The 27,005-nt window shown below is 35.9% G+C and overlaps 1 pseudogene; it reads left to right on the top strand.

Annotated features, from left to right (window-relative positions):
• Nucleotides 1-1,465: 1,465 nt before the first annotated feature.
• LOC120612937 (translationally-controlled tumor protein-like) lies at nucleotides 1,466-2,416 on the top strand (annotated as a pseudogene).
• Nucleotides 2,417-27,005: the final 24,589 nt, after the last annotated feature.

The raw sequence follows: 27,005 nt of genomic DNA, 5'->3' as shown, positions 1-27,005 counted from the left end.
AACGCCTGATGCCACCAGAAGCTGGAAAAGGCAAGGAGCAGACTCTTCCCTAGAGCATCCAGAAAGAGTGCAGCCCAACCAACGTATTAATTTTAGACTTTTTGCCTCCAAAGCTGATTTTAGACTTCTGGTCTCCGGAATTTCACTTCTTTTAAGCAACCTAGTTGTGGTTATTTGTTATGCAGCCACAGCAAACTGAAACACCTGTCTATATACATAGATATGTAAATATTTCTGTATGTAATCATCTGTAAGTTAAACATGAGTTCCTACTGATGTTTTCAACTGTAACTCATTACCACATGGTTCATTCTAGCTTCCTACCCTTGCTGATCCATAAAATTCCTACTTCAACAGTGAAAAACTTGTAGTCAATTTACTTAACTGTTCAAATCCAGTATACATGTACAGCAGTATCAGAATTCCTATTCCCCTAAAGAAAACAATTTTATCAACTAGAATACAGTACTATGTGCATTTTCTTTTGCCTTTTGTCTTACAGATTCCACTCATTTCCAATGTAATTTAGGTCAACACCTGCCCCCCTAACCCTGCTCCATTCAGTGAGGTTGTGTCACATATTTGTAATACAGTTAAAGTCTCTTGTCAGAGTCTGCATTGTTCCCTGACCTTCCAAATTGATTTTTAAATTTGCACACATTACAACTTCCTCTTCGTAGGGTAGGTTCTCTAGGTTTTGACAAATGTGATATCCTGTAGGTACCACCACAGTATCATAAGAATAGTTTCACTGTCCTAAAAAGCCCCTGTGTTCCAGCTACTCATCTGAACACCTTCTCGAACCCCTGGTAACGACTGACCTTGTTACTGCTGTCTCTATAGTTTTGCCTATTCCAGAATGTCATATAGTTGGAATCATACAATATGTAGCCTTTTCAGGCTGGCTTCTTTCAGTTAATAAGATGCATTTAAATTTCTTCCATGTCTTGTTGTGCCTCAGTAGCTCATTTCCTTTTACTGCTGAATAATATTCCATTGTATGTATATAGCACAGCTGTTTTTGTGATCTCATAGGTTTTCAACTCAAATGGGTAAATACTTAGTAATGTGATTGTTGGATCATGTGATAAGACTATATTTAGTTTGAGTATATCATTTTCATGAATATTCTTATTCTCGACAACAAAAATGTCACTGGTAGCCTTACTCTTGCAAAAGAATCTAGTCACCATGTTGTAGTATCTGATTGTCTTCTCTATATCTTTTTATTATCTGTGTCATTTTATTGCATTAACAATAAAATCTTACCCATTAGGAACACCAATCTGAAATAAGAAAAACTTTGAATTAGATCATTTAAAAAATAGTTTTATTACTTTCATATATGTAGAGTTAGGAAATTAATGGCCAAGTTTGCAATAACTAATAAAGTTCTCATTGACTTACAAAGGAATTACTTAACACTAACAGATAAGAATTATCAGCTTTTCCTCCCACTCCCCCTTCCAGCAAGTGCAGCTCTGGCTGCATCCCGCTTTCTCGGAGCGCAGGGACTTCTGTTAAGCCAGCGCCACAGTCCTCTTCATCCAGCCACCATCATGATCATCTACCTGGTAGACCTCGTCCGACATGATGAGATGTTCTCCGACATCGACAAGATCTGGGAGATCCAGGAAGAGCTGTGCCTGGAGGTGGAGGGGAAGGCAGTCAGTAGGACAGAGGGTAACACTGATAACTTGCTCATTGATGGAAATGCCTTAGCTGACAGCCCTGAGGGCAAAGGTATGGAAAGCACAGTTATCACTGATATTGTCATGAACCATCGATTTACAGGAAACCAGCTTCACAAAAGAAGCCTACAGAAGTACATCAAAGATTACATGAAATCAATCAATCAAAGGGAAACTTGCAGAACAGAGACCAGAAAGAGTAAAACCTTTTATGACATGGGCTGCAGAACAATCAAGCACCTCCTTGCTAATTTCCAAAACTACCAGTTCTTTGTTAGTGAAACATTAATCCAGATGGCACGGTTGCTCTGTTAAACTACCATGAGAACGGTGTGACCTCATATATGATTTTCTTTAAGGATGTCTTAGAAATGGGAAAATGTTAACAAATTGGGCAATTTGGATCTATCACCTATCATCACAAATGGCTGCTGCTTTTCATCCACATACTGTGACTAGGACAAATAAGACTGATGTTGTCTTGAGCTCTTTATTTATTTCAACCTTGATTTATTTGGAGCAGCGGCCTTTTTTAAAGAAAAACATGTCATTTAGTTATTTAAAATGCATTTAAACTAAAAAAAAATTATCAAATGTAGTACAATATATGTAACCAAATTTGAAAACTGTATAAAAGCAACTTGTTTATTAATATATGCCTAACATTCTTTGTAGTTTTATTAGGATGACAAGCTTGCTTCTTCTCTCCCCCACCACTGACAGGGTAACCTACGTGCCTACAGTCTGCTCCCATTATCTCCCTCGTGCATAACTAAGGATATATATATTTCCTCCTAATCTCCTTGAAAACAGGAACTATAATCTTTTCAATACTAATTCTTATCCCAATGTCTGACATATACTGGTCACTCAATAACAAATAAGTTCATTAGGAGGATGGATGGATAATCTCGAAGCAAGAACTCTACTTATGAGTTAGGGCATCCTGCAGATAAATAATTGTCATCGCAGACCTTGTCTAGACTGTCATATATTCTAAATCAGTGGAGTCTGAATTAATAAGGAAACTGTTGAAGAATTTGTGATTCCATGCTTAGCTCTACTTATGAGTTAGGGCATCCTGCAGATAAATAATTGTCATCCCAGACCTTGTCTAGACTGTCATATATTCTAAATCAGTGGAGTCTGAATTAATAAGGAAACTGTTGAAGAATTTGTGATTCCATGCTTAGCTCTTTTTACATTTGACTTCCACTAAGTATTTATTGATATAAACTCAACAATGTACAAACACATCCTTTACAATTATCCCTCACAACAAGACAGCCAGCTCTGCACTTGTGATAACTGACTGCCTGAACATCGAATGCCTAGGGTAACGGAATTCCACAAAAAACAAGCAAGCCAAAAAATTTCTGGGAAAATGGAGGAATCTTCAAAAAGCCAGAGAAATGTGAGATTAGTGAAAAGAGAGAGATGTGGGAGATCCTTAAAATCCTTACAGCCATAACAAAATTCATAGTAGAGGAGGGAAGGTAAACCCAGATATTAGATAGAGACAAGTTTTCATCTTAGCCGAGGTAAGCAACAGTGGAGGGCTCAGCCATCTGGGAGGCAGATTGGTTGGCAACCTGCATCAGATTTAGCAATTGACCTTGACAATGTAAGTAAGAGGAGGGAAGAAACAGATACTGTATTTCAGGATTTCTCAAATTTTAATGTGCATACAAATCACTTGGGAATCTTATTAAACTGCTGATCCTGATTCAGGGAATACTGATAAAATCTTGATTCTGCATCAGGAGATCTGGGGTGGGATCCAAGAGTCTGCATTTCTAACAAGCAATCGCAAGCAATCAGGTGATCTATGCTGCTGGTCCACTGACTACACCTGGACTGGCGAGGCTGTATTTGACTGAATTTCAAGTGAAATTCATAAGAAGTCTCTACATTCAGCTGTTAATCTGGAAGTATCCAGATTAAATTTTCTGATATTAGGCAGAAACAGAGACTTGAGATAGAAATTAAGTTCAGTTTTAGGAAAATAAAAAAGTTACATTTCTATATACCTGATTTTATAACTTGAGACTCCAGGCTTACTACCACTATTATCCTTCAGTTCCAAGTCAAATATGCCCTATTCCCCGAAATCTTTCAAGATATTTCCCTGGTTGGAATTAACTATTCTTAAGAACCCATCTCTCATGTGTTATGGACTGAATGTTTGTGTCCCTCATCCCTCCCCCAAATCCAAATGATAGTATTAAGAAATGGGGCCTCTGGGAGATAATAAGGTTATGAAGGTGGAGCCCTTATGAATGGAATTGGTGTCCTTATGGAAGAGGCTAGAGAGCTAGCTTGTCGCTTTCCCAGTTGTGTGAGCATGCAATAAGAAGTCAGCCATCCGCAACCGAGAAGCTGGTCCTCCCCAAAACCCAACCATGCCTTCACCCTAATCTGGGACTTCAAACCTCCAGGACTATGAGAAATAAATTTCTATGGTCGAAAAGCCACACAGTTTGTGGTATTTTGTTATAGCAGTCCAAGCTGACTGAGACAACATGTTATTTTAAAAACTCGTTTTAGTATATATTCTATGTATTTCATGTATCATGGTTATTTACTATAAGGCAGAGCTGTGATTTTTTTTTCTTCTTTTTCTCTAACCTCAGCGACTCATAGAAGACTCCTTGGCGATTGCTCCTTGAACTGAAAATGTCAATTTAAAATAGATTAGCAATAGAATGGGAATATTATCTCAAAACTTAAATACATTATAAAATCAAGCAGTTAATCCAAAAGGATTTGAAAAGACAAAAATAAAAACAGTGGCTCTTGGCCGAGAACTTCTCTAAACAGCAGAAGAAAATGTTCTCATGTTTGGGGGATAAGGATGATTCAGCTGAAACAAGTACAGAATTTTCTAGGTAAGTATTTAACCTTTAAGATAGGTAAAGATTTTATTTTAGTAAATCTAAAATTACATTGTAAAGATTATAAAACTAACAATATCTATAACACGCAAACTTTAAAAAATTTATCAAAGTTCACTTACAGAAAGCTACCAAGCTTCCATTTTCTTTTGGTAATGGTACTTCTTAAAAATTAGGTACAGTAGAATTGTTTTATACATGAAAGATAGGTTCTAATATAAAAGAACAAAATTGAGTTTAGTTAAAAATACTTTTTAAAATCCTTTAAGACACCAGTTAAATATTTTATATGTAATCCCTCCTTATCAGTGGAGGATACATTCTAAGACCCCCCAGTAGATGCCTGAAACCACGGATAGTAGCAAAGCCTACATAGACTATGTTTTTTTCTATACATACATACTTATGATAAAGTATGTATAAAGTATGTATGTATGTATTTAATTTATAAATTAGGCACAGTAAGAGATGAACAACAATAATAGTAAACAGTTATAACAATATGCTGTAATAAAAGTTATGTGAATGTGGTATTATTAAGTAAAATAAGGGTTAAACAGAAGCACGGCGATACCACAGCAGTCGATCTGATAACTGAGGCTACTAAACCAAAAGGTTTTCATCAATGAAGAGGAATTTTCATTGCGCATTACCTGTTTACAAGCAAATCTATGGTAAAACAAACAAACAAACAAAAAACCAAGCAAACCACAATGGACATATTTCTGAAAAGAGTGACACCTTCTGAAGAAGAGCCTGAGGCAGGTCCTTCAGGAGGTATTCCAGAAGCAAGCATTGTTATCATGAGAGGACAGCTCCATGCATATTACTGCCGTGGGAGACTTTCCAGTGAGACAAGATGTAGAGAGGGAAGAGAGTGATACAGAAGCTCCTGATGACCCTGTGTAGGCCTAGGCTAGTGTGTGTGTGTGTGTGTGTGTGTGTGTGTGTGTGTGTGTGTGTGTGTGTGTGTGTGTGTGTGTCTTAGTTATAACAAAAGAGTTTAAAAAGGGGGAAAAATAATAGAAAGTTTATAAAGATATAAAGAAAAATATTTTTGTACAGCTGTACACTGTGTTTTAAGTTCTTATTACAGAAATCAAAGTTTTCAAAAATTTAAAAATGTATAAAGTAAAAAAGTTACAGTAAAGTTAACTTATTATTTCAGAGAAATATCTTTTGTTGTACATTTAGTGTAGCCTTAGTGTACAGTGTTTATAAAGTCTACAGCAGTGTACAGTAATGTCCTAGACCTCTACATTCACTCACCATTCACTCACTGACTCACCCAGAGCAACTTCCAGTCCTGCAAGCTCCATTCACAGTAAGTGCCCACTCTATACAGGTGTACCATTTTCTATCTTTTATATCATATTTTTACAGTACCTTTTCTATGTTTCAATATGTTAGAAACACAAATAGTTACCATTGTGTTACAATTGCCTATAGTATTCAGTACAGTAACATGTTGTACAGGTTTGTAGCCTAGGAGCACTAGACTATACAGTATGACCTAAGTGTGTGGTGATCTATATCACCTAGGTTTGTGCTAGTGCACTCTATGATATTCGCACATGACAAAATCTTCTAATGACGACTTTCTCAGAACGTATCCCCGTTTGTCCTTAAGCGACACATGACTGTACCTATGAATAGCTGGCAGTTCCTGCCACATCAACTCAGAAAACCACATATAATTGTAATTATTTGGGAGGCTCTGCTAGGTTCGAAAGTTGTTCAGGTTAGAAATTAGGTGAGCCTTTCTCTCTGTAAGATTTGAGTCTGGAAGAGTGAGTTTGCTTCCACTGATGAACTGAGAGGTCTATCATGAAGAGACAACAGACAGAAAACTAGATTAGACAAGATTGCCTTTCTTCAGTAACATGGACTGCTGCCATTTGGAGGGTGAATGCCCAAGTGAAAATCTGGATCATGGGAGGCTCAGACCATATGTGGGCATGCATTCTGTCTTGTTTTAGGATCTCAACCGGAAGCTGGTTCAGGACTAAACTTTGTTTCTTTCCCCCAAAAGAAATATATACAACTCAGAAATATGTAAATGAGCCAAGTCAAGCTGCAGAAAAAAAGCTTTGAGTGCCAGTGTAACAAGGCTTTGCTGAGGGGCTTTGAAATCTTTGCACTAAGACCTGTGTCTCCCATATCTAATTGGTCAAATTTGTTTTCTTTTTAAAGTGCATAATAAAAGAGGGAGAAATAACTTCTACCATAAACTGAAATTCCTGAGTCAGAGACCAATATCTAGACAAGTATACAGCTCTGATATACAAGTGGTATATGCTGGCTTGACATCTATTTGAATGTTCAGGTATCTTCTATATCCATAGTCAAACATTTTTAATAATAACCTTCTAAGATCCCCATTTAAGGATCATTCTTCCAGACTTAGGGCTAGGGACTCCTGACCTCGAAGGAGGGCTTCTTTAAAGTTAGATTTTGATAGGATGTGTCTGCTTTGTGAATAAATGTTTTTCCCCACCTGGAGAAGGAGTCTGTTCCTCCAAGGTTGAAATGGCTATGCCACTGCTGGTAAAGGACATGTGTTTCCTTTGGAAACTATCTTTAAACAAGATAGGATGGCCCACTTCCATAGAAAATTAGCAAATAAAATTGTAAAGTTCGAACTTCAATGGCACTTTTATTTTGATTGGTTTCTAGACACTACCAAGTACTTAAGAAGTGTCAAAGACTTCCAAAAGGAAAAAAAAAAAAAAAAAAAAAAAAAAAAAAAGAAAAAAGAAAAAAAATGAAGTAAAACCGTTAATGCTTTATATGAGCTAAGCTCTTCGAGAAAAACTTTTCAGGATGGTAGAAATAAAAGTATTGAGTCGAAATTGCCAAGCAGTAAATTATACTCTATAACTTACGAGAATACTTTAAAATAAAGAGATCAGATTTTAGAAAACTAAATTTTATAATGGTTTTCTACTTGGAAAAGAATAATGGTTTTCTACTTGGAAAAGATCATTTTTCTATTCCAAGCAAAAATCAATTATTTGATTGAGTTATGAGACCTTTGCTTAAAGGTAAATATTATCTTTACCAAATCAAAATATAACTTTGTTTGTTTTAAGTATTCTTCAGTACTCCTGCTACTGAGTTATAAGATTAGGACCTAAGAGATGCAATTGGCATCCTTGGCATTGGGCCCACAGTTAGTAATTGTAAAAAAAATCTTTAAGGAACATTTCTGTACCAAGATTTTTTACTAAGATTTAGAGGGTTTTAATTCTAGACCATAAAATTAATTTGAAGAATTCTATTTTAAGCATTAATTAAGTTTATTTAATATTTTGAATACTGAAAAATCTTTAAACAAATTTATAAGCTGGGGTTAAAGGATGGCTAAATATCTTCTCTCTGATTTTTCCCACAGTGCAAAAATTAAAAGCAAACATGACATTGTATAATATGCAAAGTTTGAATTTGTATTTGGCAAAAAAAAAGAGCTAATTAACTGTAACCTCCTAAATTTGTTATATTTATTTCTACACTATTATTCAAAAGTATATAGAAGGAAACATGGATTCAATTAAATTGAATTTTAAAACTATTGTTAGACATTTGGCTCCTGTAAATTTTCGACACTACTGAAGATTATGTGGACCTATAGAGATTCTCCAATTATACCATCCTGGATATTGACATTGATACAGTCAAGATACAGACAGTACCATCACCATGTTAAACTTTTATAGTCATATCCACTTCTTTCCAGCCCTCACTCCATCCTTAACCCCGAGCAACCACTCTGTTCTCCCCTTCTATAATTTTGAGAATGTTGTACAAAGAGGGCCATGTAGTATGTAACCCTTTCTTTTGGCTTTTATCACTCAGAACAATTCTCTGGAGGTTCATCCAGGTTGCTGCATGTATCAATAGTTCATTCCTTTTCATTGCTAAGTAGCATTTCATGTGATATAGATGTATCACAATTCAGTTAACCATTCACCTGTGGAAGGGCCTCTGTATTGTTTCCAGTTTGGGGCTATTATGAATAAAGCTACTATAAGTATTCACATACAGGTTTATGTGTAAACATACGTTTTTATTTCTATGGAATAAATGCCCCAGAATGCAAAGCTGTAGGCTAGTTGCATTTTGCATTTTACAAAACTGCCAGGTTCCCAGAGTGGCTATACCATTTTACATTCCCACCAGCAATACATGAATGATCCAGTTTCTCTGCATCCTCAACAGCATTTGGCGTTGTCACTATTTTTTATTTTAGCCGTTCTCATAGGTGTGTAGTAATATCTCATTGTGGTTCCATTTACCTAATTGGTAATGATGTCGAACACCTCTTCAAGTACTTATTTCCATCTGTATGTCTTCTTCAATAAAATGTGTCTTTATGTCTTCTGCACATTTCATTTGAATTGTTTGCTTTTTTACAGTTGAGTTTTAACTGTCCTTTATATATTTTAAATACTTTTGTCAGATATGTGGTTCACAAGTGTTTTCTTCCAGCGTGTAGCTTGTTTTTTTCATCCTCTTATCAGGATTTTTCACAGAGTGAAATTTTAAAATTTTGGTAAAGTACAATATATCCATTTTTCTTTTCTTTTCTTTTCTTTTTTTTTGGAATATGTTTTTAGTGTTAAGTCTGAAAATGCTTGGCCTAGCCCTAGATCCCAAAGATTTTCTGCTATGCTTTTTTCTAAAAGCTTTATTAGTTTACATTTTATATTTCAGTTTGTAATCCACTTGAGTTCATTTTTGTATAAGGTGTGGGCCTGAAGTTGAGTTTCATTTTTTTGCTTGTGGGTGTCTAAATGCTCCAGAACTGCTTGTCAAAAAGGCTCTATCATTCCACCATTGAATTGCCTTTGTACTCTTGTCAAAATTCAGTGGAGCATACTTATATAGACCTATTTCTGGGTTTTCTCTTCTGTTCCACTAATCTATGTGTCTATTCATGCCCAGTCTTTATTACTTATATAATAAGTCTTTAAGCCAAGTAGACTGATTCCAGTCATTTTATTTTTCTTTTTCAAAATTGTTTTTAGCTGGTCCAGTTCCTTTCCCTTTCCATATACATTTTAGAATAATTGGCCTGTATCTACAAACAATTTTTGCTGGGATTTTGATAGTAAATGTATTAAATCTATATATCAAATTAGGAAGAACTGACACATTTATTATGTTGACTCTTTGATTCCATGAATACAATATATCTTTCGATTTGCTTAGATCTTCTTTGATTTTTTTCATCAGCTTTGTATAGTTTTCAGCATACAAGCCCTGTACATTTTTGTTAGATTTACACCTAAACTTTTTTTTTTTTGAGTAATTATAAATTGTTTGTAATTTAAAGTTTGGTGTCTATGTTTATTTCTAGTATATAGAAATACAGTTGATTTTTGTATGTTTTTCTTGTGTCCTATGACCTAATTAGTTCTAGCAGAATTTTTGTATATTCTTTGGGATTTTCTGTATAGACAATCATCTCATCTGCAAATAAGGACAGTTTAATTTTTTTCCTTTCCTAATTGTCTGTCTTTTATTTCCCTTTATTGCCTCGTACTGGCTAAAAATTCCAGCATTATGTTTAATAATAATGATGAAAGCAGACATTATTGCCTGTTCCCAATCTGAGGAGGAAAGTATTTTTTGATGTCTGCAAGGTCTGTAATGATGTCCTCTGCTTCATTCCTAATATTGGTAATTTATCAATTTTATTGATCTTTAAAAAGTACCAGCTCTTTATTTCCTTTATTTTTTCATTATTTTTCTTTTTCAATTTCACTGATTTCTTTATGCTATCTTTCAATTTTTATTTCTTTTATTTCTTTTATTTTGCTCTACTTCTATATTCTTGAGAGCTTAGATTATTGATTTGAGATTTTTTTCTTTTCTAATGGATGCATTCAGTACTATACATTTCCTCTCAGCACTGCTTTAGCTGTGTCCACAAATTTGGATATTGCAATTTTCACCCAGTTAAATGCATTTTAAAATTTCCTTTTAAAACTTTGTCTTTGATCCATTGATTATTTAGAAATGCCTTATTTGGTTTCCAAATGTTTGGAGGTATTCCTGTTATCTTTCTGTTATTCATTTCTAGTTCGATTTCATTCTGGTTAAGGAACACAGTCTATATGATTCCAAAACTTTTACAATTTTTAATGTTAGTTTATGGCCTAGAATATAGTCTATCTTGATATGGACATTTGAAAATACGTATTACGCTGTTTGTAGAGTATTCTATAAATGTTATTTAGATCCTGCTAGTTGATATGTGTTGGTACAGATTTCTTTAGGTTTATCCTACTTGAGGTTCACTCAGATTCTTGAATCTGTAGGTTTATGTGCTTTGCCAAATTTGAAGAGATTCTATCCATTATTTCTTTGATTACTATTTTAGACCCACCCTTCCTCTCCTTCCAAGATTCCGACACAAAAGTTAGATATTTTGGTATGGTCACACAAGGCCCTGGCCAACACAGTGGCAACATAGTTCTTGAATTCTAAATAGAGGCCTGAGGAGAGGTGTGGTAGAATATCACTAGTTCCACAGATATGATGCTTGAGAAGACATTTCTTTTGAAGCTTATGGCAGAAAATCTACCAGAGGGGAAGGACACCCAGGAACTTTTCTAAATGGGAATCAACCTAACCTAATTTTAACAAATGGTAAACCATAAGCCAATGGCTACAGAATAAAAAATTGGCCATTAAATAATGGATTTAGTGAAAAGAAGCTGAAATTAATGAATAAACTAAGGAATGGTATAGTGATTTCATTAATGTGTGCTATCTTTATCTTTGATCGAGAATATGCAAAAGCTAGTTATATAATATGAACAACAATATTTTTCTTTGTTTCTTAGTTATTGAGTGTTTCTGAAACAGAGAAATATTTTTAACAACTCAATTTATCACATATACTAAAATTTACAATGCATGCTAAAAAGAGAAACTGTTAAGGGAATTATTGAAAATGAAACATTGATTTTGCTATGGAATAGTTTCAACATTCTTAGACATGTACATTTATCTTGGTCATAAGGATTGCTCTTTCAAAGATAAGAGGATTGAAAAGAAGAGAATTTCATTTCTAGAGTAAAATGAGTGCGTAATTTCTGGTGATTAAGAATAAAAATTGCCTCAAATGAAGCAACTCTCATTCAAGTCATATATTTTCTGTCTAGTCACCCTATATCTGGGTAGCATATAAATTTCTAAGAAATAGAGAGAATGCTGGATTTGCATACAAATATTAGTATTTTTTCCAAACTTAGCTATCCAGGAACTGAAAAAACAATTTGAATAATGAAATCTTCAGACTGTATAAAAGACCATCTTTGATGCTTACATTGCAGTCTATAAATAATTGCAAGTTAATTTTTTTTGCAAATTAATATTTCAATGAAACTTTGAGACTCACTTAGCTTCTTATGTATTAATTTAGCTGACTATCTCTTTGACACTTCATAATTCACTAATTTGTTCAACAATTTAATATAGGCTAGGTAGGTACTACTCTAGGTGTTGGAGATATAGCACTGAACAATATGGGTATAGTCCTTACCCTAGAGGAGAGGCAGGAAATAACTAAGCAAATGAAAGAACAAGATGATTTCAAATAGTGATAAGGCAATAGGACAGGATGATATAGTAGAGTGACGTAAGAGTGCAATATGAGCTGCTGGTCAGAGAAGGCCTTTGAGGAAGTGATCTTTGACCTGAGACAGAAATGATGCAAAGGAGGCAACCAAGTTCATAAAACTATTCATTCACTCTAATATAAATAATATATGCAAAGGAACTCTATAGCACTAGCACGATTCCTTATTCCTTATAGCTGCTCAAAAATGTGTTTCACTGAAAAACTGTCACATTTATAATAAAATACTTATAACTGTAGATGTTTATTTGTCAGGCAAAATATGGACAAGTTTAGCTTCTGCTTCAAGATCCCGGGTCACTGAGGACTAAAGAAGAAGTAAGAATTGCTAATTCCTATTTTGTTTTACAAGTCAGTTTTACTTTCTATATAGCTTCATTAAATGCTGTTTGTGCAAATGTGAGTGTCTGGATAGAAGTTATTTAACGACACAAAAAAAGTGGACAGTTGTTGATCTTTCACAGGCCTCAGACACACCTTTCTTAAATATTTCCATTTGTTTTCATTGTAACTATAAAATTGTAGATATAGTCAAAAACAGAAGTACAATATGCTATTGTCCAAGATATTCCTGTTGGTAAACTCCTGTAAAACGTATGTACCAGGACGCATTCCTATCCCTAGACCTTCTTGTAACATTATTTTAAAACTAAACTTTAAAGCCATTTCAGGAAATAGTATGATTTTATAAATGTTTATAATGGTTCCAAAAGCATAAAATGGCTTATAGTGAACACAATATATTTATATTTCCTCAAAAGATAAGACCAAAACTTATTCTAAGGGGCTTCTGTTTTCTGCAAAGTTATTATTTAACTCCTGCAGTTACAAGGTTGTAGAGGGAAGCAAAATTCATGTAAAAGAGGGGAGATGCCACATGATCTGGTATATCTAGGACAGTTAATGGATGAGAAAAAAAAATTAATGAGGATAATTAAGATATGAGAGGAGCTTCACAAGAGAAAAAATTAACCAGCAAAGGATTAAGAAAAGGCTTCTTGAAAAATCAGACATCCTTAAGTATTTTTGCAAAATTACTTGTGCTGTCAGTGATAAAGAATGGATCTTCCACTATTCTATAAAAATCAATACTTAAATTATTCTTTATTTGTTCTATTATTGATGCTTAGTTGAAATTATAATCTAAATTTTGTTCAGCATAAGATAAAGATTTTACTTTTAGTTTTTACGTTTCAGGATAAATTTCTAATTTAACTTTTTTATTTTTACTATTTCTATGAAAATTTTCCCCCATTTGAACTTACCTCACTTTAGAGACCTTTATTCAGTACTTATTATCCCTGATTACTGAACACCTATGCTACTTACTTACAAAGAACCCTACTTCTTAACCAGGTTCTCACCAGGACCTGCAGCCTTGGTTCTCTCTTAACAATTAGAAAATAATGTATTTGTCACATAAGTAATCAAAGGGCAGGTGAAAGAAGGCATGTTATGTGTCTGCTAATGATTCACGTTTAAATTCTTCAACTATCACCTCTTTTTCAACCCCAGAAGAGCTAGTGCACTAATAAGGTTGCCATTCACTATCCTGTATTACATCCTAATAAATCTCAATGTGGCTACTGTACCTATCTCCTTCTTGTCTTCCACTCTTTTCCCACTGGTGTCAGGGGATAGCCCCCATGTTCACCCAGAAGAGAAAGTTGTGCATTGACTTAAGGAAAGTGTCATATTCCTGTTTTTAATACAAATGTCACTATTTCATAGATTTTATAGGGTGATGAGAATGCAACTTTTTCAGATATTATTAATTTCCTTGCTATCTTTTGTTTTCTTCTAGTTTAACGAACGCTTATGTAACACTAGCTACATGCCTGCTTTAATTCATTTAATCTTCGAAATTGCTCTACAAGGTAGGCGCTGTTGTTAATACTCACATTTAGATATAGAAACATCTACTGACCAAGTTAAGGACAGAGCCAGTGTTTGAACTAAGAGAGTTTCATACTTCAGAGCCTGTGTTCTTAACCCCTAAACTTTACTCCTTTCATTCTACTATCCTGCCGCTGGTTTAAGATATTCTTCTAGAAGTAGATGGTGTATTTGTATACCTACAGAACAATAGGCCTGCCTGAACCAACCCTGAATCGGGCCTATTGCTCTCTCTAACCTGTAGGCATTCTTCAATAAGCCAGAAAGAAATTTCAGATGTCACTTAAAGTTTCAAGTTAGAGATTATGATTAGTTTTAAGTTAGAGATCATGATTAAACTGTAGCTTTTCTAATGCCTGAAGGAACTGTCTGGCTGAATGATTGCTTTTCTATGCCCTGAAGCTCTAAATTCTAGGTTCTCCTTTCAATGACTCCATCCTTTGATAGAACATGGAATGGAAAACTAGTTGAACTGCTGGTTCCTCCAAAGAAACACAGATCTGTTGATCCCTGGCTGCATATCACCTTCTTTCAGCACCATGTGGCACTATTTTTTTCTTTTTGTACCTACTCAGCTGGAACTACATCGTTTCATTATTCTGCATTCATTTAATTTAATAGATTTTCAATATTGTTGCTTTTCACAATACCTGGTTTTTACTGCTTGATATTATTTTTATTAAATAATTATTTTATTCTTTCTTTGATTTTAAAATTGAAATTATGGCTGTCTTATCATGTCTCATTTTTTACATCTTTTCTGTCATTTTATCTTTTGTTATGTATCTCTTTTTCTTTCACAGTATGTTATTTAGATAGTTCTGCAGATTTTTTTTTTCACATCTTATTTTTTACCCAACTTCTACAGACAATAAGCAGGAAGCCCAAAAAAAGGTGCATAGTGTGAGGTCTTCTTTGTCCTCAAGTACAGAGGACAGGTGTCTCTTGAGTTAGACCTACAGTGACTAATTCAACCTTCACAACACATTTTAAAAATTAAGTTTTCATGCGGTTTCAATGGTTCTAAACTATGTTTGTTTGTTTACCATAAAATAGCCAAGGTTTTTCTCCTCTTTGAAATCGTCGAGCTTAAATTCAATTTGGGATTTCATTCTGGGAGGATCTGTGGGAAGATGGAGAAAGAGCGGTATATTAATTTTCTTGATAACTTTTCATCTTGATATAACTTTAAAATTGTAGAAATGTTCTAAGAATATACAAAGACCACCTGTAATCCTTTAACCAGGTTCACCAATTACTTACATTTTGACCCATTTGCTGTAGAATTTTCTCTCTATTAAACACACATACATTTTTGCTCTGAATCATTCAAGAATTACAAACATGTTTCTTTATTCATAGATAGTTCTGTGTTTATTTCTTGTGAACAATAATATTCTCATATATAATCACAATAAAATAATCAAAATCAGGAAAATTATCATCGATACAATAATATCATTTAATCTAGGTCCATATTCAACTTTCGACAATTGTCCTAATTATGTCCTTTGTAGCAATCCCACCCTCCACCCCATTCCTTGATCTGTTTAGGATCACAATGAGTTGCTGTCTTCTTTAATGTGGAACATTTCCTCAGTCTTTCCTTGCGTTTCATGATTTTGCTATCTTTAAAGAGTATAGGCTGGTTATTTTTGATAGACTGTGCTTCAGTTTGTGTTTCTCTGATGTTTTCTTGTTATTATATTCGAGTGATCCATTTTTAGCAAGAATACCAGAGAAATAATGTTATATTCTTTGTGGTGCATATCAGGAAGCACATAATGTTGGTTTGTCTCATTTTTGGTAAGGTTAATTTTGATCAGTTAGTTAAGGTCATTCTATATTTTGAATACAAAGGGCAAAGACCTTTGGCTTTGGGGAAAGAGTTTCAAAAATTTTATTGCTTATCGTAAATTATTTTAAACTTGTTGAACTGACATAAGTTACATCAAGATCACAGAATAGAAAATGTGAACCAAAATGATTGGTATGATTGCCACCATGAGCCTTTTCATTTTCTTTAATTGCTTTCAAAGTATCAAATAAACATTTAAATTCTAAATCATTAAACAGAGGAATTCTGTATTTCTACGGGCCAAAATTCTATTCTCCACCACTCTCCAATCTCCAGGAAAACTCTCTGCATTGGCCACTTTCAGTGTTTCAAACATGCCCATCTAGTAATTTTTCACTCAGCTGTTGCACATGGCCTTTAGAATTTCTACAAACCCTTGTCCATCTATCTACTTCATACCTCCTAATTCACTTGCAACCTGCTGATTCCATCTTATCTGGCATATTTTTTGGTTCCATCTCTTGTGCCATGAGATTGGTATTGGCAGAATCCAAACCAAGTGCTTCTTCATTGCAAGAGAGCCTTGTTTGTCAAGGGGACCACGAGAGGCAGAGGGCTAGGGAATGAAACAACAATCATTCCTTCACTCATCAAGTAACTTTCCCAAAGACACACAACTAATAAGCGTCAGACTCAAAACCAGTGCCTTTAACACCATTTACCTTGAGGTCCAACCTTGGGACACAGGCAAGAACAGAGTGCTTCATGGTTTCTTCCATACTCGAGCTGCAAGAAGACTTAAGCGGGGTAGGGCGTCATGCCATTTTCGGCTAAAAGAGGAGTTAATTCTCTCCAGCTTCAAAACATGCCCAACCTGAAAATCTGCTCCCTCCGCTCAGTGCTAAAGGTTTGTTCCCATCAGCCACACCCACCCATCTAACCTTTCAAAGGTAGTAGAGGGATAGGGCTGGGGACACAAGAAGGATAATAGTTTGTCAGTTTATTTTTCTTTCCTTTCCCAGTGTTTTGCAGCTAAGGTATCTTTTTGGAGACGCCAGAAAGTGGTCAAGGAGGAAATGGATCTTTGCCTATACAAGTCACAAAGTAGTATTAAATTTCTGAATAACATTTCTTCAAATGAGGCACAGTAATATTCCAAAAAGAAATTCTAGGATCCCATGTTAGCTTCACCCTAATATAATTTTTACTAAACTGGTTCACTTCCCATCAAGTCAGTTTTTGACAGGTTTTTCTCCAAGTGCATCCTTCTTGGTTTTCCCCACTAGGAGAAGTAAGAGCCATGTTCCAAAAGACTCATCAGCCCAGGAAAGTTTTGTTGTTTGTTCGTTTGTTTTATCACAGAGGTAGCTGCTTTTGTAGATTTCTCCTACAAATAACATACAGATCACACATTAACCAAACAGGGTCTGTCTGGGAACCAAAATCCATTAGGAATCACTCTTTCCATGGATTTTTTTTTTTAAATACCCTTTATCCAATCCAATGAATCCTTTTATTCCTTCTGGATTTACTGAAGGAAAAAAAAGTGACAGATCAGCCTTAGCCAATCGTGTTAATGTCACTTAATATGACATGCGATATCTGAGCTTTTGTGATCATGTAACATGTTTCTTTTGATTTTCATTCTTCTCTCCAATGAATGGAAATGGTATGACTTGGTATTTGTATCCCTTCTGCCATAGTGCATACAGATTCTTCAGACATCCGATCTTAATTTGAGAGTCTCCTAAATTGCATATATTTTATAGGAAGAAGCCTAGTATGTGTAAAATAACTGCATGAGAAGTCAGAATGCCTGGTTTAGAATTCTTACTCTCACTTTGGGGCCTGTTATTTAATCTAGATAAAATGAAGATAATAACACCTAATTTATAAGCCTGTAAATCTTAAATAAATGCATGTAAAGTATCTGGCCTTCAACAAACTTCAGTTTATTGAAACTTTTTCATTACTAAACTCAAATGTATACTTGCTTTGATGAAGCTATGGCCAAAACTGTACCATAAAATTCTAAATTAGAAGTATTTTCCCAGGAGTCATGTTTAGGTGACAGATAGATGAGTCAATGAATAAATCGTCTGGCTGATCCCATTCATAACTTTCATGTTGATTCCACATGCCCCTCCAACAACCACCCTGTTTCTTTGCTCCCTTTATAGCAAAATTCCTCTAAAGACTTGTCTGCACTCTATCTTCTATTTTTCCTTGGTGCCTTTTATCAGTTTGGGAACATTTTTGGCCATTATGTAATTAAATGTTGCTACCTCCCCTTCTATATCTCCTCCATCTTGACCATGTGTAAAGGCTTCTGATCTGTGATCTTTCTCTGAAGTGGGTTTTTCCCAAGCTCTAGACTGGGATGGGGGAATCTTTCAAACTTGCAGGGCTTGCGAAAACAGATTGGTGGATCCTACCTCTAGTTTCTGATTCAGAAGATCTGGAGTGGAGCCCAGGAATTCACATTTTTCAAAAGAATCTGCATTTCTAATGAGTTCCCAGGTGAAGCCAATGAGACTGTTCTAAGGACCACATTCTGAGAATCACTGGAAGGAGTTCAGGACCCTGTCACGCCCACACAAGCTAAATTCCCCCACCTAGTTTCGTTAATAACACAGGTATTGTTTTGATAGTTTATCTTCTGACTCAACTGTTTTATTTCCGAAATTATTCAGAATCCAGGCAAGAAAGAGAGGTGCTATTTACCGAACCCCTTAAAAGCCCAACAGCTGACACATGACTTAGGTACTGTTCGATGTTATTAGTGACCTGTGTTTATCCTTATGGATGTGGCATAAACTGCTCTCCAAAAGTCATCCGAGTCAACCACAGAGGTAGCTATAGATAATGTTAATGCAAGTCTAAACTCCTCTAAGGATATTATACTGTTGAGCAAATATCAAAACAAATATTAGAAAAGCAATTTGTATCATTTAGATTTCTCTTATTAACAAGACATTAAAGTTCTTACTCTATAAACATTTATTGAACTCTACTACTTCACACAATTGGGGAATTTTAGGGCATTAATTAAATAGCATACTTTTCCCCAGCCAGAGTTCTGAGTCAATTGAAAAATAGCATATTAGTTTGCTCAGGCTTCTGTAATTATAAGACATATGAAAAAGCAGGAAAATATGACAGTCAATAGAAGTAGACTCACATATGAACACAATGTTAGAATTAGCAGACAAAGACTTTAAAATAACAAGAATAGATATGTTAAAAGATTGAATAACATGAAAAGATGAATAACATGCAGGGAGAGAATTTCATCTCAAAAATGGAAGCTATAGAAAAGATGCAAAAGGAAAAGTTAGGACTAAAATATACAATATTAGAAATAAAGATTTCATTAATTAGGCTTGATAGTAGACTTGACAGAGTAGAGGAAAGATCAGTTAGTTTCAATACAAATTATCTAAGCTGAAATGTAATGAGAAAAATGAGTGAAAAAAGCAAACAAAGCCTCTGAGACTTGTAGGTCATAATCAAATCATATAATAAACCTGTAATTGGAGTCCAAGAAGAGAGGAGGGATGGGGCAGAAGAAATACTGAAAGGGACAATGGCTAAGAATTTTCCAAAATTAATGAGGAAAAAGTAAAGAGTTATATGTATAATGGAAATGGAGATGATGAACTAGAACATTAAATGTCATGTAAGTGCCTGATTTTAAGCTTTTGATTCCCAAGGCAGTCATTTCAAAGACATCTATCTTAAATAAATATATTACCTGCTATATGATACAGTTACTAGTAAAATAATTCAAATTAGGAACTAGGCTGCCCCACCCATGAAGTTTCCCTTTTAGAAAGCGTTCGGTAACCTAGATAGCTGACCACTTGAGTGGCCCTACTTCTCCCTTCCTGCACCCTGATTTCGGTTCTTATGCTTTAAATTTACCAGTAAAAAGTGAACCCTTGAAACCCTAGACACCCCTCCTGTGGACCCTATAAAGGCAGAGCCCCAGATCCATGCTCTCTCCCTCTCTACCTCTGCCTTTGCTACATGGCCCTTAGGCCTGCTGTGTACTCTCTAGGACCAATTAGTAATAAACCTTGTTCTTCTAAGCTCCCTGTTGGTTTCTTGCTGAAGTACATTTGTGATCATAGCAAGAACGCCAAGGGCCAGCCCAGCCACAGGTGGCAATGGGAGAATGCCTGTAGCATTCCCTGTGAGGCAAGTGCCTCAGGCATTCTTACCTGAGAATGTCACTACTAATAGGCTCTGACAGCACAACACTAAAACGCAAAACCAAAATCAAGCTGAGTAACCCAAAAGGAGACAGAAAACAAACAGAGGAACAGAGAACACACGGGACAAACGGAAAACAAATAGCAGTGGTAGACTTAAACTCAAACACATTAATAATTACATTGAATGTAAAAGCTAAATATTCCACTTAAAAGATAAAAATGAACAGACTGGGTTTTCAGAAATGCACCAAACTATTACTAGACTATATTATCATAAACACACCAATCCCATTTTTAGGTATTTACTAAAGAGAAATGAAAATGTATGTCCACGAGCAAATAACCCAAATGTCCACCAATAGAAGGGATAAAAAAATTGTAGTATAATCATACAACGAAGTACTACTCAGCAATAAGAAAGGATTGAACTACTGGTACATGTGCCAATGTGGATGAATCAAAAACATTACGCTGAGTAAAGGAAGCCAAACACAAAAAGTACATACTATATGATTTTTTTTATATGAAGTTCTAGCAGAGGCAAATGTAATCTATTATGATAGAATTGAGAGCCTACTACCTTTGGGGGTGAGTAGGAATCGACCGTGAGGAGTACAAAGGAACTCCCTGAGGTGATGCAAACGTTGTGTGGTTTGATATGGATGTGGGTTGCATGTGAGGTTGTGTGTGTGTATGCATTTGTCAAAATGTGTTAAATTGTGAGATTGAGATTTGTGTATTTAATTCAAGGAGGAATATTCCTCATTTAAGAAAATTTAAGGGCAAAATATATTATAATGAACAAATATCAAGTTTTTAAATAAAAATATTTAAATAAAACCAAACCTTTTATTTAATTTAAAAAGTCTGTGCTTGGTACTTTTATGTCAGGGAGGGAGAGTGGCTTTTTTTTTTTTTATCAATGCCTTTTTAAAAACTGGTATGGGCGTATGGGTTATTGGTATGTTCTGATTTTTATTTCTGAAATTTCATAATTTGCATATTCTAGAAAAACCATCCATTGAAAGGAGAACAATATTTGCTGCTTTAAATCACAAAGCAGATATTTCACACTCTGTGTTTCTCAGAGTAAATCCCTAATTCCGTTATGTTTTCACAACCAAGTAGGAACTGTGGAGGGTCTAATACTAGATTTCCATGGCTTGTCAATAGGCTCAAGAGTTTTCTTAAAATCAGATGATTTCTGGTTGGTTATGTATTGGTTAATCACACATAAGCTGACCATCATATCGGTTTGTCTCAGACAGTCCTAATTTTCACCTATGGTCTTACACTAATTATTAATAGATCCCCTTTTGTTCTCAAACATGTCCCGGTTTGGAAGAGTATAAAGGAGAAATCTTAGATTTCTTGGTTTTACAGCTTCATCATAGTAGGCAGAAAAAATAGATACTATGACTTATGCCTGGAAATGACTACTACTTAGAGAGACTGGACACTATGTCACTACATTTAGTACTAGAATCCCTGGGAGAAAAGGATATTAAGAAGTTTCGAAAAATACTTAGTGAGAAAGAAATGCACTTTGAATAAGACCTGGGAACTGGGACTGCTACTGTCGCAGATGTTTACCTTTGCAAGAAAGCAAAAGGTCTCAAACATCCTTGAGGGAAGAGAATGAAGCCATTGATGGATTACGCCACATATTTTTTTCAAATTTTACATTATCGTCAATAATGTTGCAGTCAACATCTCAGGATACTTGCCTCATATTTTAGAAAAGGAAATTTCCCTCTAATTTACTGAGTTTGGGTTGTTGAAAGAATTCAGACTCAGAAGGGGATTTTATAGCAAATCAAAGAAGAAAGATCACATCTTTGAAGGAGACCCCTTTGATCATGGGTCGTGGGGATGGTGGTGGACAATCGCTGTGGCATATCACAGATCCACTGGAAGGTACTCTGAACCAAATTTTCACTTAAAAAATAACACTGAATTGAGGGATTCTAAGATGACAGTTGATAGCGTAATTTTTTAATCTCCCCAAACTGTTCCCTAAAAATAGCAACTAGGATGGCAAAACAAAAATACCTACAACAAAACTAGGTGACAAGGTATTCGAAATATGGGTAGATGGGTACAATGTACTGACACGTAGAAGAACCCTGTGGTATTTGTATCTGCGTAGTAGGAAGCAAATGGAAGGCAACCAGGCTTCTGATGGCTTTGAGAACAGAAAAACTCCCAAATCACCAACAGGTACTTACTGGAAAGTGAAATGGACTATCTGAGAAAGATATCAAGAACTGGGTGGAGTTCTTCAGGATTTAATCTGTGGGTGAATACAAGGGGAATGCTATGTAAAGTCACCATTGCTAGAGTAGGCTTGACCCTTTATCTCTTGAAATTGACAACATGCAGCTCCTTTTAAAGACAAATGTCAGCACTGAACAGAATCAGCTGAGAATAAAATACCAGTGGAACAGGGGAGGGTATAGGGGTGTGTGGTGAGGTAAATAATGGCCCTCCACAATATTAAGGTCTTAATGCTTGGAAAGGAATCTGTAAATGTTACCTTACATAACAAAAGGATGTAAATGATTATCCTGGATTATCCATTGTTCCCTAAATGCAATCACAAGTGTCCTTGTAAAAAGGAGATTTGACTATGTGAGAAGGTCATGTGTGGGAAGCAGAGTCAAAGAGAAGATGACATGACACTGGCTTGGAAGATGAAGGGGTCATGAGCCTGGTGATTAAACATAATTTCCACCAGCTTCAACTCTCAATCATGCAAGCAGGCAATCTAACTTCATTCCATGCTGTAGTTGATGCAAAAGGATAGACTGTAGTCAATGGTGTTTCTGGGAGTTGTCCAGAATACATATTTTGCTTGCTTTCTACTGTTTTTGTTTCCTTTTGTCTGCTAAGTTTTGTTGCAGGATTTTCAATATATGTTCCCCACCACTTGGTTTGGAGAAACCTTTATACCTCTACCTAAAACAGTGTTTTGGTTCCCTCATAAACTACCTTTTGTGGTCATGAGTGAGAACACCCACAGCCTCAGATGAATGACTCCTGGCTCTCGTTGCTTGATTGACTCTTTAGAATCCCACCACGGGCTGTGACTTCTCACTTCCCCTTTCCCATGCAACCATCTCCAAGAGGCAAAAGGTAAGTATCTACCATGTATGAGGCATTGTTGAAAATAAATTCTTTATATTCTGTGCTTTCCGCATATGATCTTATTTAATCTTCTCTTTCATGCTCTTCAGTGGGTACTGTTATTATCATCCCCATGCTATGATGAGAATTTTCTAGGCATAGATTCTGCCCTCTAGTGCAGTGCTAAGGCATGGTCTGAAGACCAGCAGTGAGGCCTTACCTGGGAGCTCATTGGAAATGCAAAATCATAGGCCTCACCCTAGACTAACTGAATCGGGATTTGAGAAGGGGCAGGACTTCATGTTAACAAGCCCTGAGGTAATTCTAACAGAATTAAATTTGAAAAGCTCTGCTTCAGGGGCTCTCAGTCTAGTAGATGAGTGTCGAAAAACTCGAAAACAAATGTTCACAATTTAATCTGCTAAAAGCAATGGTAATGTCTCCTTACTAGAATAAAAGAGGTACTAATTCACATCACAGCTTTGGTGACTTTCTCATTCTCCTTCCTCGCGCTTCTTCATTTCCTCCTTCTTTTCACTTGTGTGCTGTTCAGAAACCCAGGTAGGAGTCAATTGACATTTGTGAGACACAGGCAGGGATATAAAACTGTTTTCCCACCCAATGAGTTGGAAGGGAGGGGAGATTAGTTTGCATAGATGTGTGTCAGTAAAGCTCCCAGGAAGCAGAGTATGCTTTGTCAGCATAAAGCTTCACAAAGACAGGTATCAGCCTCACCTGGAAGGCTTGTGAAAACACAGATGAGCTCCACCCTTAGACTTTTTAATTGAGTAGGTCTGGGGTGGGACCTGAGAACTTGTGTTTCTAACAAGTTCCCAGGTGAGGCTGAGGCTGAGGCTGAGGCTGAGGCTGAGGCTGAGGCTGAGGCTGAGGCTGCTGCTCTAGGGAGCACACTCTGAGAACCACTGACTACACAAAGTAATAGATATAGAGGCAGGAGCTTGAGTTAGGGAGCCGGAGGGAGCCTCCTAGAGGAGAAATGCATGAACTTATGGATATTTAGGGCAATTGCTGTACTTCTGGGTTTGTGTATCATGCAACATAATTTGTGGCACTTTTTCTTGATAGCTCTCCCCACCACCCTCCCCAATAAACCTATTTCTGGTTCCTACTTCAGAAAGTTATCAGACTTCAGCTGACTTTGGCTTACTTTAAAAAGAACTGAGCTGCCAAGAGGGTGGGTTTCATTTTCAGATGGTAGGAGTTTGAGAAAAGTGAGAGTTCACAGAGAAGCTTCTATTTAAAAATTAGATTTTAGCAATTAGAGTCAAAGAGGTAAGTTCTAGTATAATGAAGATGGATGATGTAGGGAGGGAAAAAACTAATATAAAACTTAAGGACTCAAGCAGAAAAAGAATTACCTAGAAATGGGGTGGGGTATTACTGAAGACTCTGAAATAGTCCTAATGTTTTTAGTAAAACATAATATTTAAGGCTATGGCAATTCAGTAATATTGAAATAAAAATCTTGAGTGAATCTCCTCTAGGCCAGAGGGAGAGAACTCCATTCATGTCCTGTCTATAACTTGCTTTTTTTTTTTTCTTCCGCCTTCAAATGACCCAAATGCCTGGAAGGGAAACACAGAGAATTGGTCGTAGCAGTTCTTGAAGCCATTGCTATTAAATAATGTAGAAACATGTAAGTATGGAAGTCAATAACATGGCAATATGTGAATTTTGCCTGAAGACCAGTAGTGATGTTCTCCTCTCAATTGCCGAGGAACTATGCAGCAGACAACCAGACAACCGTCCCAGAGTCTCCTATGCCTGCTCCTGTGACCTTTTGTGCATTCTGAAGAAGCAGCAGATGCGGCTTCCTAGGATCAAATGCCATGATGGTTAATTATGGGTTAACTTGGCCACAGGGTGCCCAGACATTTGGTCAAACATTATTCTGGATTTATCTGTGAGGGCGTTTCTGGATGAGACTAACATTTGAGTAGACTCAATAAGCAGATTGAGCTTCACCAGTGAGCTTCACCAGTCAGCTGAAGGCCTATTCAGGCCTATTCTATTCAGAATAAAAAGGCTACCCCCAGCCCCGCTCCCATAAGTAAGGGGGGAACTCCTCCTGCCTGACTGCCTTCGACTAACTGAAATATTGGTTCTTTCTGAGTCTCGATCCTACTGGAACTACACCATTGCCTCTCCTGGTTCTCCAGCTTCCCAACTGCAGATCTTGGGACTTGTCAGGTTCCATAATCACATGAGCTACTAATTCCATAAAATACACACGTCACACACACACACACACACACACACACACACACACACACACACACACACACACAATTTCTTTTTACATCCTACTGGTTCTGTTTCTTTGGAAAATCCTGACTGATAAAACCACAGATGGTCCCCACCACAGCATAGCTTGGCTATAGATGTCTTCTCAGAGGGCACCTGGTGAGGAGACCAGTGAGAGGAAGGTGATTTGAGCTCACCAATTTTAAGGTGACCCTCTGTTTTGAGGATGGACTGGACTTAGAACAAAATCTGAGCCTTGTCTTCAGCATATTAGTGCTCATTCAGCTTAATCCTCACTTTAGGCTAGGCTGAGACTAGATCAGCTAAACTTTAACAGTACAGATCAATGGTTGGGTCCCCCCAGTTTATATTTTTGCCAGTTTCCTCTAGAACAGTGGTTCTCAAGCTTGGCTATACATTAGAATCACCTAGATGGTTCCTAGAAATTTCATTACCTTAACCAAACTGCAAATCAAGTAAAACAGAATCTCTAAAGGGGAGACTTGAACATCAATATTTAAAGACCCATGGATGAGTCCAATGTACAGCCAAGGTTAAACCTCTGAGTCCAGAACACTCCAAATTTGCTAGAAACTAAATATTATCTAAATTACAGTTATGAGTCGCAATATTCCTTTGGCTGTAGTGTATAAATCTACTTGACAAATTGGGTTCAGAAGATAATAAATGTTTTATAACTGATCATTCTTCATGACTGAAGGCCATGTCATTATGTAGATTAAAGTTTATAAACATCTTGATGACATCTTATTTCTTAATCCAAACCTAAAATATTGGTAGTATTACGACCACTTCCAAGCTGGTAAAACTGAAGCTTGGGAATGTTGTGACTTGCAAAATTCACACACTAGTAAATGGTGAAGCCAGAATTAGATCTCAGTGTTAGTGAATCCAAATTCATGGTCATCTCTCCTCTTGACCTATCTATCGATATAGTAAAATAGTATGTTCCTCTGTGATCCGAGAAATCACTACTTTTACTTTACACTAAACCCTGGATGCCTAGCGGGAGGCATGTAATAAGATAATGTAAAATATGACGATTCTCAGAATTAATGGGTTATTGGCAAGTTAGTAATCTGAACCTCAATTTAAAGTAACTTAAATAAAATTAATGAAATAGACATGTTCAAAATACTCATTGAAATTCTACAATCATAAAACAATTATTCAATTGCTGCTTTTTTCCTAGATTTTTTCCTTCTTGAGAATTTGTCATGTCAATGTCACATCTTATTTAAACATAAATTGCTTCCCCATCTTGATAACCTATATTTTCATTATGCTTTCTTATCGATCATCAGCGAATATGAAATCAGTCCTCCCATAAGTGTTCGCCATCTTTTTTTATCATTATATCTTTCTGTCCTTTCCCTCTTATTCTGTAGACTTTCCTAGGAGTCGGGGAGAGTATCCCATTTATTCCTGTGACTACAGGAGTATAGAAAA

This window comes from Pteropus medius, unplaced genomic scaffold (assembly GCF_902729225.1).
Source record: "Pteropus medius unplaced genomic scaffold, Ma_sr-lr_union100, whole genome shotgun sequence".
NCBI lineage: Eukaryota > Metazoa > Chordata > Mammalia > Chiroptera > Pteropodidae > Pteropus > Pteropus medius.
The sequence above is the reverse complement of the archived record's forward strand: the minus strand, read 5'-3'. Positions and strand labels throughout refer to the sequence as shown.